Here is a 16,018-nt window from a genome sequence, read left to right as displayed (position 1 = left end):
AAAGAAAAAAACAAACTCCCAAGAAAATTGCCTTCCCTGAGCAAGCTGATGTATCAGGACTACTAAAAACGTTTTGCACTTTGGGTTTCTGCCTCAGACCTTAGATTTCCTGACTGGGTGGTGCAGAGGAAGCACAGTCGGACCTAGATCTGCCCTTAAACTTTGTTCTTGTTTGCAGCCAGACTGTACCTGTCCTTTCCCAGTGTGATTGGGTTCCCGTAATAAGTAGCTCAAGAGGCAGAATGAGACTGGATGCAACTGAATAAATGAACCAGCAGCTAGCTGCAAGGTCTGTGATTGATGGATGATGAGTTATTGGCATCGTTGCTGTACATGAAGTCAATGCATATACATATTTTCCCCTCTACCTTATTAAAATGTGATTAATGAGTTGATGGCATCATTTAAACCAGTGAAAGAAAAGGTTCTGAAAACTGTTCCTACCAAAAAAAAAAAAAAAAATCTGTCTAAAAAGGCAGCTCACCAACACTTATCTGGGTCCTATCTGGGTAGAACTGTGATGCTCACCCCGGATGGATGGCTGGATTAGCATCCTTGGGCACCAGCTTTCCTCTGTGCTCCGTGAGAAATTTGGAGTAGATGCTTCTGACACTGGGCAGCTTTAACAGTCTATAATTCAACTAGGTGAAATTAGAAGTCAGTTTCTGATCATCTGCTGGCAGGTTTTCCAGATTAGTCTTTCTCCCTGGTTGTTTTGGTGCCTTTTGATGTGCTCAGAGGTCACCCACTGATTTGACCCCATCAAAGCATTTCTCACATGCTGTTGCCTCTGTCTCCTTATTGAATGGTGCTCCTGGACGGAAGAGACCATTTCTAATTTTACTTTCCTAGTCTCAGTACGTGCTATACTTCCTGACTCACAGTAGAAGATAAAAAATTAACGTGAACTAAGGACTGCAGTAACTTAAGCAATGTTAAAAGGTAGGGGTTTAGTAGTGAAGCTGAGATACAGTTCATAGACTCATGACGTGTTGGCCCTGGGAAAGATGGCAGGAAGAACACAGGCCAGTGGTTCTTAACCTTTCATTTCCCCCGTGTACTTGACAGATTCCCATCAGTAACCACAGCTCACCGAAGCTGTGATGATTAATAGCCAAGAGGGGCTGGGGCAGGTAGGCAAAGGGGAAGGAAAGATGATGCTGGAAAAAGCCTCCCAAAGGCATCTCAGCAAACTTGAACGCATAAATCCATAATTTGATTTTTTTTCTTCCTAGCGTCTTTCTTTTCAAGTGAAAAACATTGAAGAAGCAAGAAGTCTTTTCAAGGTTACTCTAGTAGTTAGTGGGAGATTTTATGCTAAAATTTAAATCTTCTTGTTTGAGGCCCTTTGGCACCATAAACTGATTTATCTGGAATCTTCAGGGTGAGGGTTTTAGGCAAAGAAATCAAACATGTGGATTGAAATTAAGATTTACTCCTCTCAGAATTCAGAAGATGTTGTGGAAGAGTAAGCAGCTCAGAAGTCTGCACTAGCTTCTTGGATCTTGTTTGGGAAGCAAGTCTTTACCAGGATCAGCCTGAGCCCTGAAAGGATGAACCAAGGGACTTAAGGTTTTCACCGGGTTGTGTAGATTCCAAACTCTTTTCCATCTGCCAGTAAGACCTCATACTGACCCTGTGTGGGCCTCAGGATGGCTATGGTTGGAGGGGGCTCCTGTTTACTCTGGTCCCCAGTCCTTTGGATTCTTCACTTACTCACTGAGTGCCTGGTATAAGCCAGACCCAACTATGGAAGGGTTAATTGGATAATACAGTGGTGAACTAAACAGACATAATTCCAGTCTCTGTGGCAATTAGAGCCCGTGGCGGGAGAGACATTAAGACACATGCACATTAAGACACACATATACACAAAAAATTCACTCATTCAACAAATATTCATTGAGTGTGCATATATATATATATATATACACACACACATCTTATATACTGTATATACTGTTTCTGTGCTGTATCTATAATATTTAATATGTAAACGTAAGAAACAGGGTCACCTGAGTGGCTCAGTGGCTGAGCATCTGCCTCTGGCTCAGGTCATGATCCTCTGGTCCTGGGATCAAGTCCTGCATCAGGCTCTCCGTGGGGAGCCTGCTTCTCCCTCTGCCTATGTCTCTGCTTCTCATGAATAAATGGATAAAATCTCTAAAAAGAATAAAATCTCCTAAGAAAGTTTCTGCTTTTCTGGTCCTTAACAGTGTAGTGGGGGAAACAGATAACAAGTAAGAGATTGATTAATTAATTCAACAAATAAGTATCGAGTGGCAGCCTTATGGAAAGCACTATCTTCAGCTTTGTAGCTAATGAACAAAACAGATAAAGTCTAATGGAGTTTACATGCTAATGAGTGAGACACGGATCACATACCCATGCAATTGTAAGTGCCCGTGAGAAAAAGTAAGCCTGGATCAAGGAGAGTGGCAAGGCCTGCTGTTGTTGATGTGATAGTCAAGAAAGGCCCTCTCTCCTGAATTGATGACATTTGAGAAAAGATCCGAAGGAAATGAGGAAGCAAACTTTGCAGATACCATGACAGGGTGGGGGTGGTGGGGGTGGTGGGGATGCACTCTAGTAGTGCATCCTGGGAACATCGAGGAAGTCAACGTGAAAATGGGAACCTAGGGAAGTGTGGTGGAAAGTGAATGTGTGAAGGTGGTGGCTGGGTACCAGATGATGCAATTTATGGTTAGGATTTTAGATTGGTGGAAAGTACGAAGTACAATGAAGACAATAAAAATAACGTAAGGATGGAGAATAATGGGGAAGGACCTACTTAGATTGTGTTGGTCAAGGAAAGCTCCGTGAGGAAAGCAAAATTTAAACTGACTTCTGATGTATTAATAGAGTTTTTAGGAACAGCATTCTGGATAAAGGGAAGAATACACATAAAAGCAACCTGTATGTCTGCACTTTGGCTACCGTCCCGCTAGTACATCTATAACCAAACAAATGATTGAAAAGAAAAATTACCAAGAAGTAGCAACACTCCAAGTATGCATCCTAGGGTAGAAATTTGGTTTTAAGTATATCAAGAAAATCTATAGATCAGCTTTTCGCTTCTTATTGCTAGGCTAAAATATCATATAATTAGATTTTCAAAGCCGTACTGAGCACTGTAATTTACGTGTCACTATGCATAAATCTACATGTTGAACCCAAGTGGTCATAATATGAGATACAATCATTTTTAGTCTAATATTTTATATTAGACACTGATGTAGAAAGTAGTACCTGTGATTTACCCTTGTGGCAAAGAGACTGATAAAGAGATTAGTGTGGACTCTTCTCTGCCAGAATTTAAAATGTTTATAGTAATTCTTCCCTACACCAGAGGTTAGTTTGCCCCGATTATAATCTTTAAAACTAGGAAAGACCTTCAGCCAAACTCAAAAGAACAAAGCAAGATGCAATCCATGATACTTAACACTTTCATAACAAAGGACATAGGAATACATCACTACAATCAAGGCTTCATGGATTTAGGCACTTTCTTAAATACGGTAGCTCCAAATCTCCTTCACTTCATGTCTCAAGGTCAGAAAAGATAATACAACAGAATTCTTCAAAATATCACTTCTCTTTTTTTCTTAAAGCTTCATTTTTTTTAAGATTATTATTTATTTATTTATTTATTTATTTATTTATTCATAGAGACAGAGAGAGAGGGGGGCAGAGACACAGGCAGAGGGAGAAGCAGGCTCCATGCAGAGAGCCTGACCTGGGACTTGATCCAGGGTCTCCAGGATCACGCCCTAGGCTGCAGGCGGTGCTAAACTGCTGTGCCACCGGGGCTGCCCCAAAATTTCACTTCTCTGTGCTTCCCTCCTCTTTCATCAGAATTGCCTTTAAAAAACAATTTGTTTTGCTTATAAGCAAATAATACAAAACCAGGTGTTGGAGAAATATGGATAAATAAAACAGTTTCTGGGAGCAATTGAAATTGTATCATTTTAAACATTTGAGACTTTATTGATGGCATGATCAATAATTTACAATCTGTATCAGGTGCCTATATAAAATAAAACATTGGTATCAGTCATCTAACTTTTCTGTGAGTTAAAAGCAACTTGGATAAGTCTCAAAAGTATAAATGGAAATCTTGATTTCTAAGAAGAGTCATAATCCAAGATATTGATTAAACAAATCTTACTGTGTTTTCTCTTTTTTAAAAATAAAACTTTTAGTCCTTTAAAAATTCTAACATAGAACCAAGAGCTTTCATTTGTGGATTTCAAGTTTATGAAAAAAAAGACACATGAGCACAAAATTGAATGCAAATGAAAATCCCATGGGTGCCACACTTTTCATGGAATTTGTGCTACATTAAATTTTTTCTTTCTTCTCTTTTCACTTTTCAAGGCATGCAGAACTTATTACTTTATGTATCTCCGAATTCAAGCCTTGGGCAGCATATAGCTTTTTAATCAACTGTATTCACCAGTTTTTATAAAATCTGTATTTGCCTGAAAATTGCTTTTGCTCAAAGTCCAAAGGGGCTTGCCCCTCCTTTTTATCTTTGCTATTTTTAACGTGAGTAGTGATTGAGGAAGAAGGAAAACAAAAATTAAGTTAGTTCTTCTATTGTTTCACACATGTATGCTCTGATGGTCATGATGGGGGAGGAAAGAGAAGAGGGGTTGACCATGTCTTATGGCTTTTGTCCTAAAACGTTCTCACGTCGGCAGCCGGATATGTTTTCGTACTCAAACATTAAGTGCTGGCTTGATTTCTCATGTTTTCTGTGAAATTCACTGCACCTTAAAAAATATATATTTTTATTGAACTTTTTTCCTGACAAATCAATATTTGAGTCTTTTATTCTGCACTATATATTACAGAACATTTTCTAGGAGCCAGAATTATGACATATCCATCGTTTCTTTTTCTTTGATAATGAAAAGTTGCACAGTGAAAGACCCAAATTTTAGAAAACTTTTGATTATCAAAAAAGTATTTTGCCTTCAGTGGGAGTTTTATGTACAGTTTTAAAATGGAAAAGAAATCAAGAAATTAATGATAGAGCTTCCAGAAAAAGAAAAATAAATCTAATGTATACTTTCTAGATTGGTATGCTAGCCATTCAAGCCCTGAGATGTATTTGGTGTGCCCTTGTCATTTATGAAATTAATATTTTTGCTTTTGGAGTGCTTCCTCAGGGATCACAACTAGGGCCTAACCAGGGCTTGTAAGGAAAAGGAAACATTGAGTAGTATCAGATGGGGAGATTTATACTGGGTATTAAGGGTGCTGTCATTAGGTGCCAAGCCAATTCCTCTTGGAGAGAATTCGTTTAGTCTGTTAGGTTACAGCCTTCATCAGATCAGAGGGCTGGACTTGTTTGTGTAGAGCTCAGTGCATTGTCTGGCACACAGTTGGCACGCTCTTAATATTTGTTGATTGAATGAAATTGACTTAGCTGGACTACCTATCATGGACACATTTTCAGCACTTAAAAAAAAAGAGCCTTCCAACCTATAATAATATGAGACAGGGGGCTACCTAATTTGATCACTTTGCTGCTGTGTGTATGTGTATGTATAGCAGACTCCTAAAAGTGGCATGTTTTCCAGGGCCAAGAATGGATGTGAAGCGCTGGTGTTGATGTCATGGCCTACTTCCATTGTTCACACCCACCTGCTATTTTAACTTGTTATTTGAACCAAACAAGTTAATCCCAAATACAACTGAAGAGGTTTAAAAAAAAAAAAAAGTTGCGGGTAGCTACACGTACACTTGTGTAGAGGGGTCTAGCAGGATTTCCTATGCGTGCGCATGCACCCCCCACACACACAAATAAGCTACACTGCCTCATCCCTTCTGTTTTTTTAAACCACAAATGGATTAAAGATAAAGCTGAGTCCTGATAAGCAAGTTAAAATGGATTTAATATGAAATCACTGTGTTGGCAAGTGGGAACACACTTTAAAAGTCATATTGATTACATCAGTGATTTACTTCTGGGTTAGGTGGTAGACAAGTTTTTTTATGATTGAGTTTTACTAACATGTGCTAGCTGAATTTGAAGATTGGTCTAATAAAAAATAAATATGCTCAAAGACTACTCGAAAAAATTATATTAAGACTTATTTTGAAGTTATATTCAGTTATTTGTCTTGAACAGAAAACTATAGCTTCTTCTTTGAACTGATGGCAATTTCCCCTAGAAAGACTATTTCGAATCCAATTAGTTCTGCTGTTTTTGTTTACTTGGCCAGGTGGTGATAGTTAAGATATTTCAGTATAAAATCTGTTTTTTTTTTTTTTTGTTTTTTGTTTTGCTATCAAAGAATTATCTTTAACCTAAAAAAGCAAGAATAAAGGGAATCACAAAATGTCAATATATGTCAAGCTCCCAGTTTAGACTGGGGAGAAAACCATCGAATCCCAGCTGAACCTATTTAATAGTAATAAGAGAACTGGGAAAAATGGTTAAGAGACTCCTGAAAGTGATCTTTTGTGGGGAAATTGGAGAAGAGCAGTAATTGCTGATAGACAAATGTCTTCGATTTCAAAAAGCTGAGAAAAGCGTTTGAGGAAACTGCAGTTCAGTCTACTTGTTTTTGCTTGGTTCCAGAAAAATCTAAGGATATTAAGAGAAGAATGAGATAATGACATTTATAAAAGAAAATGGTGATCCCACAGAGCCTACATGAGATCACTAAAAATAGATCTCATCAAATTTCAAGTATGGGCTATGGCCATATTATACTCACGACCTCATAACTTTTATAGAAGCCTTGTGGGAATGTAGAAATAGGTGAAGTGGATGATTGTACTCTTGGATTTCTAGCGGTCGAAACAATACTCCAAGGCAGTTTGGTTCTCTGTCCTATTCAACGTCATTACCGATATTTTGGATGAGAGTCATAGAAGATTTGTAGAGATGACAGAAGTAGGAGAAATAGCAAATGATTTAGGAAACCATATCAATATTCTAAAATTATACCTGGCTTTGATAGCAGGTTACAACATCAGAGATCAAATTTAGGGGCAATGAATACAGTCATTCATTCATTCAATCATTCATTTACCAGAAAAAGGAGCCAGCTCTGGTTATTTACTGTTCTTGGTCATATTGCTCAGTGAGTACTGCCCCACTAGACTCCACGTAACCACCTCGAAAACCTCAGACAGGCCCTGTCATCATGATTCAGTCCTCGGCTGGAGTTGGGGTGGTTTCAGATGGCAAAGATGCATTCCAGAGTCAGCCTGCCTGGTTTTGAATCCCAGCTTTTCCATTTACTAGCTCTGCAACTTTCAAAGTTACTTATTTTTTCTTATCTGTAAAATGGCAAATGACAAAAATAGCTTTGACTTCATAACATGTTGGCTTTATATGAACTAATATGTGTGAAGTACTTAAAACAGGTCATCCTAGTAACCACTCAACAATTATAATTACTTTCTCCTTGGGTCCTGAAGGTTTTGTACTCCCACCCCACCCAAGGGGCAGAGACAGATAATATTTCTTGTCTTCGGGCTACACTAAGAGGTAGGGACTGTTTCTTTTGGTGTTCTCTAGAAGCAAGATGCATTTGGAGATGTGGAGATGCCTGGAGGTCAAACCCAAAAGTTTCCTGTATACATACCTCATTAACCAACCCACTCTCCCCAGATCACTTCTTTCTTGATGGTTGAATAACACTTTTTTCCCCCATAATTCTGTTGGAATACTTAGCACACAAGATTGAGTTTTTTCTTTTACCCTGCTGTCACCCTACCAAAATGAAGTCATTTACATCCATCTTTGTCTAACCATTCCTTATCACAGTGCCTGAAAAATAAGTGCTCAGAAATGTGCTGAAATAAATTACTGATTGGTCTCTACATGTTGAATGTGAAGGGGGTAAGACTAGGTAAGTGAGCAGATGACACAAGATGACAGATACCTATTTGAGAAAAATTGCCTACATTTATTCTGCACAAAATTCAAATGGGTGCCTTCCAGGAATTAAGGAGCATCCTACTACTGCATTACTAGAAATTCACAGGCAAAAGGTGAGTGACAGATTGGAAAAGCTACAGAGTGACTTTAAGATTCAATAAAAGTTTAGGACAGGGATTAGAGTTTGTGGAGATATTCATTGTTTTTGTTTTATCCTGTTTGTATGTAAATATCAGAAGTGGTTGACTGGGGAAAATGCAACCAATGGTGACTTTTTTTTTTTTTTTTACTCCTTTTCAGTGTTTCATAATTGTTAAGCATCACATAATGGGGAGAGGCATATAAATGCCAGTCAGGGGTAAGCGCTCTGGATCCAGATGCCTGGGTTCAAATCCTACCTCTTCCTCCCTCTTCCTTGTAAACTTGGCCTGTTGCTACCTTTTCTGTATTTTAGTTTCCACCTGTAAGACTGAAAATAATATCTCTCTACCTCTTGAGATTGCTATAAAAATGAACTGGGAAAACGTATGCAAGTGCTCAGAACACCGCCAGGTCCATAGAAGTGCTCAATACTGATTGATTATTCCCCACCTCTTTTCCCCAGGGCACGCATTTTTTTTCCCAGTGCAATAAATGAAAGGTATTCAAGCTTCAGATTTAGATAGATGGGGATTCGAATTGCAGTTCCGCCACTTATTATCTGTGGAAGCTTAAAATATTACTGATTCTCTCCACATTTTATTTCTTTCATTCTTAATACAGGAATAATGACACTCACTCTGTAGGGTGATACATTCCTTTGATTCTTCTTTCACTTAGCCATTCAAGGAAAAGCGAATGAGTCTACTTTGTGCCTGGTACCAAGTCAAGTCAAGAGCTAGAGGTAGAGCTTGCAGTTTAGGGAAAATAGGCATTAAGCAGATAACTTGTGATAAGATAGTTTAAGCATTTCTTACAGCTGTAGCTCACACGCTGAGCACTCACTACATCACACTGCATTACATTACACGTACTGCTATTCAGACAGGCGTTGTGCTTAGATCTCTTCTTATTTCATTGTGATTAGTCCTCAAAACAAGACTTGGAGACAGATGCTATTTGTATTTTGAAGATGTGGGAATTGAGGTGTAAAGAGGCTAAATAAAGTGATGGAGGCTCAGGCTAGTTGATTCCTGAGGCCTTTAGCTTAATCACCGTGTGACGCTAGAGAGCAAGTACATAGGTCCATAACAGGGTCGGTATCAAGCCTTTAAGGAATTTGAACTTGTAGGGGACAAAAGATGCAGAGGTGGGTGCAGAGTCTTCCAAAGACAGACAGACAGGTAGACAGAAGGCATAGCAGGAATGCATGTTGCCCTGGGCAAAAAAGAAATGACTTTGTCCAATGCTTACAAAAGGAATGTGTGCCAGTGTTGGTCAGGATTGACCTAGTGATGTATTTTAAGAGTCTACCACAATTATTGTAAAACAGCAGGTTTTTAATAAATGATTGGGCTTATTATTAATTTCTTAGTACTGTAGAGAGAATCCCCGTAGATAGAATTACAAGAAAGTACGAGCAATAACCTATTCCTTCCTGTGCTGTGCTGAAGAACCAGAAGATGAGGACTGTGGCATTCAGATTATCTTACAGGATCTGTACTGCACAGCCCAAACTTCCTTCTAGACCCAGGATTTTCATAGGCTCTCATAGGGGGCAATAATAGTGCCCCAAAGCTCCTTTCTTTACCGTCTTTGCCTCTCAATGGGATTAGTGAGAGGGATTTGGGAATGGGACAGAACTCAAATTTCAGGTGCAAAGAGAAGATTGTGACTTCTTTTTCTCTTCCAAAATTTGGAAAAAAAAAATTGGGGGCTTTAGGGGAACCCGGGTGGCTCAGCGGTTGAGCATCTGCCTTTGGCTCAGGGCGTGATCCTGGGGTCCTGGGATCAAGTCCCACATCAGGCTCCCCCGCAGGGAGCCTGCTTCTCCCTCTGCCTCTTTCTGTCTCTCATGAATAAATAATTTTTTTTAAAAATTAGCTTCAAATGTCTTGAAAATTATAAACACACTCTGCTTACCCATTATTATTAAAATGCATGCATTGCAGTTTTAAGATGGATTTTCGTGGCCCCAAGTAACGCCTTGCTTGTCTAGCGTGAAATGTGGAGGAGATATTCCACCTAAGCAAAACCTACAGAGAAGTGAAGTTTAGCCCTTTGGGCCCCCAACTTAACTAAATTTTAACCTAAAGATACAGGATTCGTTCACTTTCTTTCTCTGATACAGGGTATGTTCTCTAGCAAAGAGGATTCTTCTAAAGGAATTGTGGAAGATAAAACAAGGCAGAAAAACATCATGTGCATTCCTGAAGGAATGATGAGAGACTTATTTGGATGGCCCAAAGGGACATTCTGCGTCACGTCAGCTTCTAAGACCCATCTGAGTCAGTGGAGGTTGACAGACATATGCCTCTGGATAAATGAAGCATTCTGGATCGTGTAGACACTCATTTCTGATGACACACACCTTCCAAGTATTGCTAGGTTGGCATCCAAGTGATGACTGTGGAATAGCAGAATATTAAGACAGGCACAGGGGCTGTGTCTCTCCCCTTCCTGCTTGTATGTTGAAGCCCTAACCCCCAACATGGTAGTATTTGGACTTTTGGGAGGTAATTAGATTCAAGTGAGGTCATGAGGGTGGAGCTCCACGTTGAGATTAATGCCCTTAGCCCTCCCTGCATATAGTAGGCAGAGGCTGCCAAGCCAGGCTGTGAGTTGAAGGAAAAGTCTGTTGGCACCTTGCTCTTGAACTTCCCAGCCTCCAGAACTGTAAGCCATAACTGCCTGTTTCTTAAGCCACCCAGTCTGGGATTTTGTAACAGCAATCTAAAGTGACTGAGACAAAAAATAAATAAAAAATTAAAAAATTAAAAAAAAAATAAAAATAAAAAAAAATAAAGTGAGACAGTGTGGCAGTCATCACATGAGTGATCCTCTGGCCTAAGTAGTAGAACAAATTAGCCACAGGCAAGATTTGTTGTACCTAGATACACATTAAGGTATGCCTAATTTCCTGCTCACTTTCATTTTCTCCCCTCTCTGGGTTTAAAAATCTCTGCTTTACGTGTACTAACAAGTTTTCAAAGCTTCTTCTCCTGTGTTGTTCTCCATTACTTTCAGAGCTTTTAAAGAAAATACATTTAATTATTCTTTTCTTAAAAGTTTCCCTGCAATATTTTCCAAGAGGAGATTCTTCTGTTTGTGAATTATATGCTTTCCAAATGTAGAGGAGGTCTAATTAATCAATTGTCTTATATTCAAATAATACTTTACTGATCTATATTATTGATGTAGGCCTTGGCTTAGCTTGCTGTTGTCTTCCTTCTGCTGTTTGTGGCTGTAGCCCTAGGGTTGACACTATACAGCTTTAATTTAGCACAGTTGTCCTTCAAACAATGTACTTCAAATTGCTTCTTCCTATCTTTTGTGCTATTGTTGTACCTGTGCTAGAAACGTGTAATTCATTGCTACTAAACCAGGGGTCACGAGCTATAGGTCCCCCCAGCCAAATTCAGCCTATGTGCTAAGGTGGTGTCTTTTACGTTTTTAAATGGGTTAGAAAACTCAAAAGAGTATTTTGACAGATGAAGATTCTATTAAATTGAAATCTCACTGTCCATAAGTAAAGTTTTATTAGAACACAGCCATGATCATTCATTTACATATTGTTGGTGGCTGTTCTCCAGCTACAAAGGCCTTGAGAGTCCAGGAGCTGGAACAGACCATTTGGTCGGGAAAGCTCACACTATTTGCTGTCTGACTCTTTACAGAAAATGCTTGCTGACCTCTGCTTTTAGAGCATTAAAAAAATAGAGAAAACTTTTCTTCTTAAAAATATTTAATTTATTTATTTAAGAGAGAGAGAGTGCACGTGCAGATGCAAGAGAGCACAAGCAGGGGGAGGAACAAAGGGAGAAGGAGAAGCAGGTTCCATGCTGAGCAGGGAGCTCGATGCTGCACTCGATTCCAGGACCTCAGGGTCATGACCCGAGCTGAAGGCAGATGCTTAACCGACTGAGTCACCAGGCGCCTGGAGAACATGTCTTTTTATATTTGCCTTCAATTAAACCATCTGAGGGTCTTTACCCTGAGGTTTCAATTTTTCTTGTGTTCCTGTGTCCCAGATGGTTCTTTCTCCGTGCTCTCTGCCTTCCCCCAGGGTAGACTGCTGTTGCTTGTTACTTGATCCTAGCCTGGTTGGGGGGTGGTGGGGTGGGCAAAGGGGTTTCTCTATTGTCCTGGCCCAGCCCTAGTCTCAGGAAGGATGAAGGCCCTGTGCCTGATCCCCAGGAGGGGCCTTCCTCAGTGATCCTCCTCTCTTTGGTCTACAGACTAAAAATGCGCCTTCATCACTGGAGTGTCTTAGTAGGAGAGTTTCCCACCCCTTCCCTAGTGATAGAGGATTTCTAATAGTATTGGCATAGGATTCTGGAACTAAGACTGTTTCCTGCCTCCTTCTCCCTCCTCTTTATGGTAGAGATTTTTTTTTTTCTTTTACCTTCTTCCTGTTTTAATTGGGTCTTCACTTGTCCCCCACTTAATCCATTCTTTCCCATGAGCTCCCAGCAAAAGTTTGTGGAAAAAAGCCCAAGAGTATTTGCCTGTGCTCATTCCCCTACTCTGCTTGGAGGAGTTTCTATACCTTTTGCTACTACTGTTTTGTCAGGTTAACTCATTCTGTGTGAGCCATAATTCACACTAACCTAGCTGAGTACGGAATTGTGTTCCCAGTTGGGAAGACAGGCTTTGAAAGCATTTTTGCAGCTTAGTTAATTTTCGGTACTGATTTGCACATCTGAGCAACTATTTGGTTAGGCAGACTGTCTTTATGTTGTTACTCATATTTCAAATTAAAATCCAATTTAGAGACTAATTTGAGTGAATCTCTAATATGGCAGACTGAGCTAACACAGAACCTCTCCCATTACAAACATCAAGATGTGCCCCAGATAAAATCTAACAATTAGAAGAACTATCTATAGCTTAGATCGCAAGTGGGAGAGCATAATCTCCAGGTGCCAGAAATGAAAAGGGAAATGAAGGCTGGAATGACATCTTGGTAGAAGTTGAGGGAGGTAAATGAAAAACACGTCCAGTGGTTCCAGACTTAGAAATCAGCCCCATGGCTGGGGGCAAAGCAGGAACTGGGTGGGGAGGTGTTAGATGTGCACTATACCCATACCTTAAACTTCATTACTTAGCTTGGATTCTAAATAGATGCCACAAGAGTTGGTTGGTTCAGGAAATGTGCCCCCAAGAAATTTACAAAAAATGATTCCTAGGCTAGAACAAACTAGAGGACGTATATGAAAGACAGCGCTCTTAAGAAAGCTCTAGCTACACTGGTTTCTCATAGAACAAATCATCGCTCCCAAAGATGTGCTCACAATAGAACATTAGAAACACATGAGAACGAGCTAGACCTTGGACCGAGTCAGTATTCACAACCAATCAGTGAGTGAGTGAACCCTGCATTTCCCAAAGAGGGAACAGAAATTCCAAGAGAAGGTACGTCTGAAAAACAAAAACATTTTGATGAAGAAAAAATGAGAGTCTATAAAATCAGCATATTTATAATTATTTTTAAGATGTATTTTGAAAGAATGGAAACTATAAGGAGATAACCTGACACTGAGAAAGCAATAGGTATATTTGAAAAATAAATGAGAAAAGAATGGTTTTTTTTGTTTTTTTTTTTAGTAAAATGACATTAAATTATATTAAAGTTCTGAAAAATCTGAAAACTTCAATTTATGACACCATTTTTGTGTATTCACATACAGGAAAAAAAAATCACATAGCAACATTTTCACTTTATCTGATGTTACAGGCTTATCTTAGAAATTACTGAGGAACCTGAAAGGAAGCTTTTGTGGCTTAAATATTAAATGAGCCATGAACTGGGGGTGAGGCATATGTTTGGTTTTAATTTTTCTGAGATATTAATCTGGTCATGTCATCCCTGGCATTGAACGCTTTAGCAGCTTCCCATTGTCCAAACTTCTTGTTTTATATGTTCTTAATTTCATTAATTGAACATATGCCCAGTATTTACTTGTGTACTTTGCCCTTTTACTCCTTATGTCCCAAATGCCGGGAGCACAGTCTGGTACATTGCAGGTGTCTAATAAATAGTGGTTGAATGAACACATAAATTCAAGGTCTTGGCCATGTTGTTCTCTTTGTGGGAAAGCTCTTCCCCTCGTCTTCTTTCCTTTTCCTGGCAAACTCCTATTTGTCAGCATTCAGGTGTCAGATTCTGCAAGAAGTCTTTTCTTGTCCTCTCAGCCTCCTTTATACTTTAGATCCCCATTATATATTTCCACAGCACCTTAGGATGCCTTTTGGTAACAGGACTCACTCATTCACTCAGCAGGTGGTTTTTGCATTCCTGCTATGTCCCCACCTCTGTTCTAGGCCCTGGGAATGCAGTAGTCCCCACCTCTGTTCTAGGCCATGGGAATGCAGTAGCAAATACGACAGACCTTCTGAACCCTTGGGTGGTTGGGGTGGAAAGAGCAGGCAAGAAGCAACTGAACTCGTACATACATAGTATTTCACTCAATTTTGAGTAGTGGGAGGAAACAAGCATGGTTGGGGAGGGGAGCGAGAGAGCCAAGGAAGTGGGCATGGCTCATTTACATGGGGAGAGGCAGGGAGGTCCTCACACCTTAGATGGTTGGTTTTTTAAAAAGATTTTCTTTCTTTATTCATGAGAGACACACACAGAGAAGGAGATAGAGAGAGAGTCAGAGACACAGGCAGAGCATGGAGCCCCCTGTGGGACTTGATCCCAGGATGCCAGGGTGCTGCCCTGAGCCAGGCGCCACCCCCGAGCCACCCAGGTGCCCCGTACCTTGGATGTTTTTAAAGAGAATCTGTGGGTGAATGAGGCACAGGCCTTGAGGATAAGTAGGGAAGAGTGGACCAGTCAGGGGAAGGAGCAGGGTAAATGCCTTGAGGCGATAACACCCTATATAAGTATTGTAGGATGGCAGTGATCCCAGTGTGGGTGGAGCAGAGTCAACAAGGGGAAAGGGTAGTAGGAGATGAGGTCAGAGAGGGACTTTATTCATTTATTTATTTATTCGCTTATTTATTACTTTATTTATTTATTTATTTATGAAGAAATGATGTTTTAATGACCACCGGGATGGGCTTGGCACGGGGGAACTGGGAAGGCTGCAGCTTCGGCCTTGTGGAAGGTCGAAAGGAAACCCCGTGATGAAGGTGCAGCCTCGGACCAGCCTCGAGGTGGCACCGGACTGCACAGGCCAGTTCAGGGTATGTGCCAGGGGCTGGGAGCTGGGAGTCTGCCAGTGATCCTGGGGGACCCCAGGGCCAGCCCTCCACAAAGCTGAGGGGCCCAGGAACTCCTTTCCTCAAGCCTCCAAGGGGGCTCGTTCCACGTAGAGGACCCAGTCCCAGGGTCTGGGCGTGGCCGTGACGGTGCCCACCTGCTGGGGGGTGGTCACAGCCTGGGGACGGGTCCAGCCCCAATGACTCAAGGGAAGGTCATCCAGCATCCAGCCCCTTTCCGCGCTGCAGGGCCAGCCGGGAGGGCCCGCACAGCCCAGTCCCCACCACTGTGGCTGCTGGGGCTGCTAGGGGCTGCTGGGGGCCGTGCTGGCTGCCTACTGGAAGAGGGCAAGGAAGTTCTTGTGGACATGAGCCGAGCGCTGCAGAGAGGCCACTGAGCCCACGGACTGGCTGAGGCCGAGGCTGGATATTTTGAGGGCTTTGGTTTTTTACTCCTAAGATATTAAAGCTGCAGGAGGGATTTTAGTTTGAACAGGCTCTCTGCTACGTTGGCCATGGAGGGTAAAGAGTAGATAGGGAGATTAGTTGGAAAGTGATTAAAATATCCCAGATCAGACATGATTGTGTTTGAGATCTGGGTAGTGACAGGGAAAGCAGTGATAGGTGGTCAACTTCTCCGTACATTTGGAACATTTAGCCAGCAGGATTTGATGAAAAATTGACTATAGGGTATGAGAGAAACAAGCAGGGATGATGATCAGGCCACTGGCTTGAGAATCTGGAAACAGTGAGCCTTCAGTTTACTGCTAA

At 40.8% G+C, this 16,018-nt stretch overlaps 1 protein-coding gene across 5 annotated transcripts in view; it reads left to right on the top strand.

The window, feature by feature from the left end:
• Window positions 1-16,018, top strand: part of LIN7A (lin-7 homolog A, crumbs cell polarity complex component) — a 129,735-nt gene that overhangs the window by 4,075 nt on the left and 109,642 nt on the right. Inside the window, exon 4 of one of the 5 annotated variants that reach the window (XM_072724457.1) lies at window positions 183-289. The exons of 3 other annotated variants lie outside the window; for them this stretch is intronic. The gene's annotated coding sequence lies outside the window, so the exon portion shown is untranslated. Of the gene's footprint in view, window positions 1-178; window positions 290-16,018 lie in introns of all 5 variants that reach the window. One more of the 5 variants, XM_072724456.1, reaches the window with a different exon arrangement.

The sequence above is a fragment of the Vulpes vulpes genome, chromosome 10 (assembly GCF_048418805.1).
Source record: "Vulpes vulpes isolate BD-2025 chromosome 10, VulVul3, whole genome shotgun sequence".
Lineage (NCBI taxonomy): Eukaryota > Metazoa > Chordata > Mammalia > Carnivora > Canidae > Vulpes > Vulpes vulpes.
The sequence above is the reverse complement of the archived record's forward strand: the minus strand, read 5'-3'. Positions and strand labels throughout refer to the sequence as shown.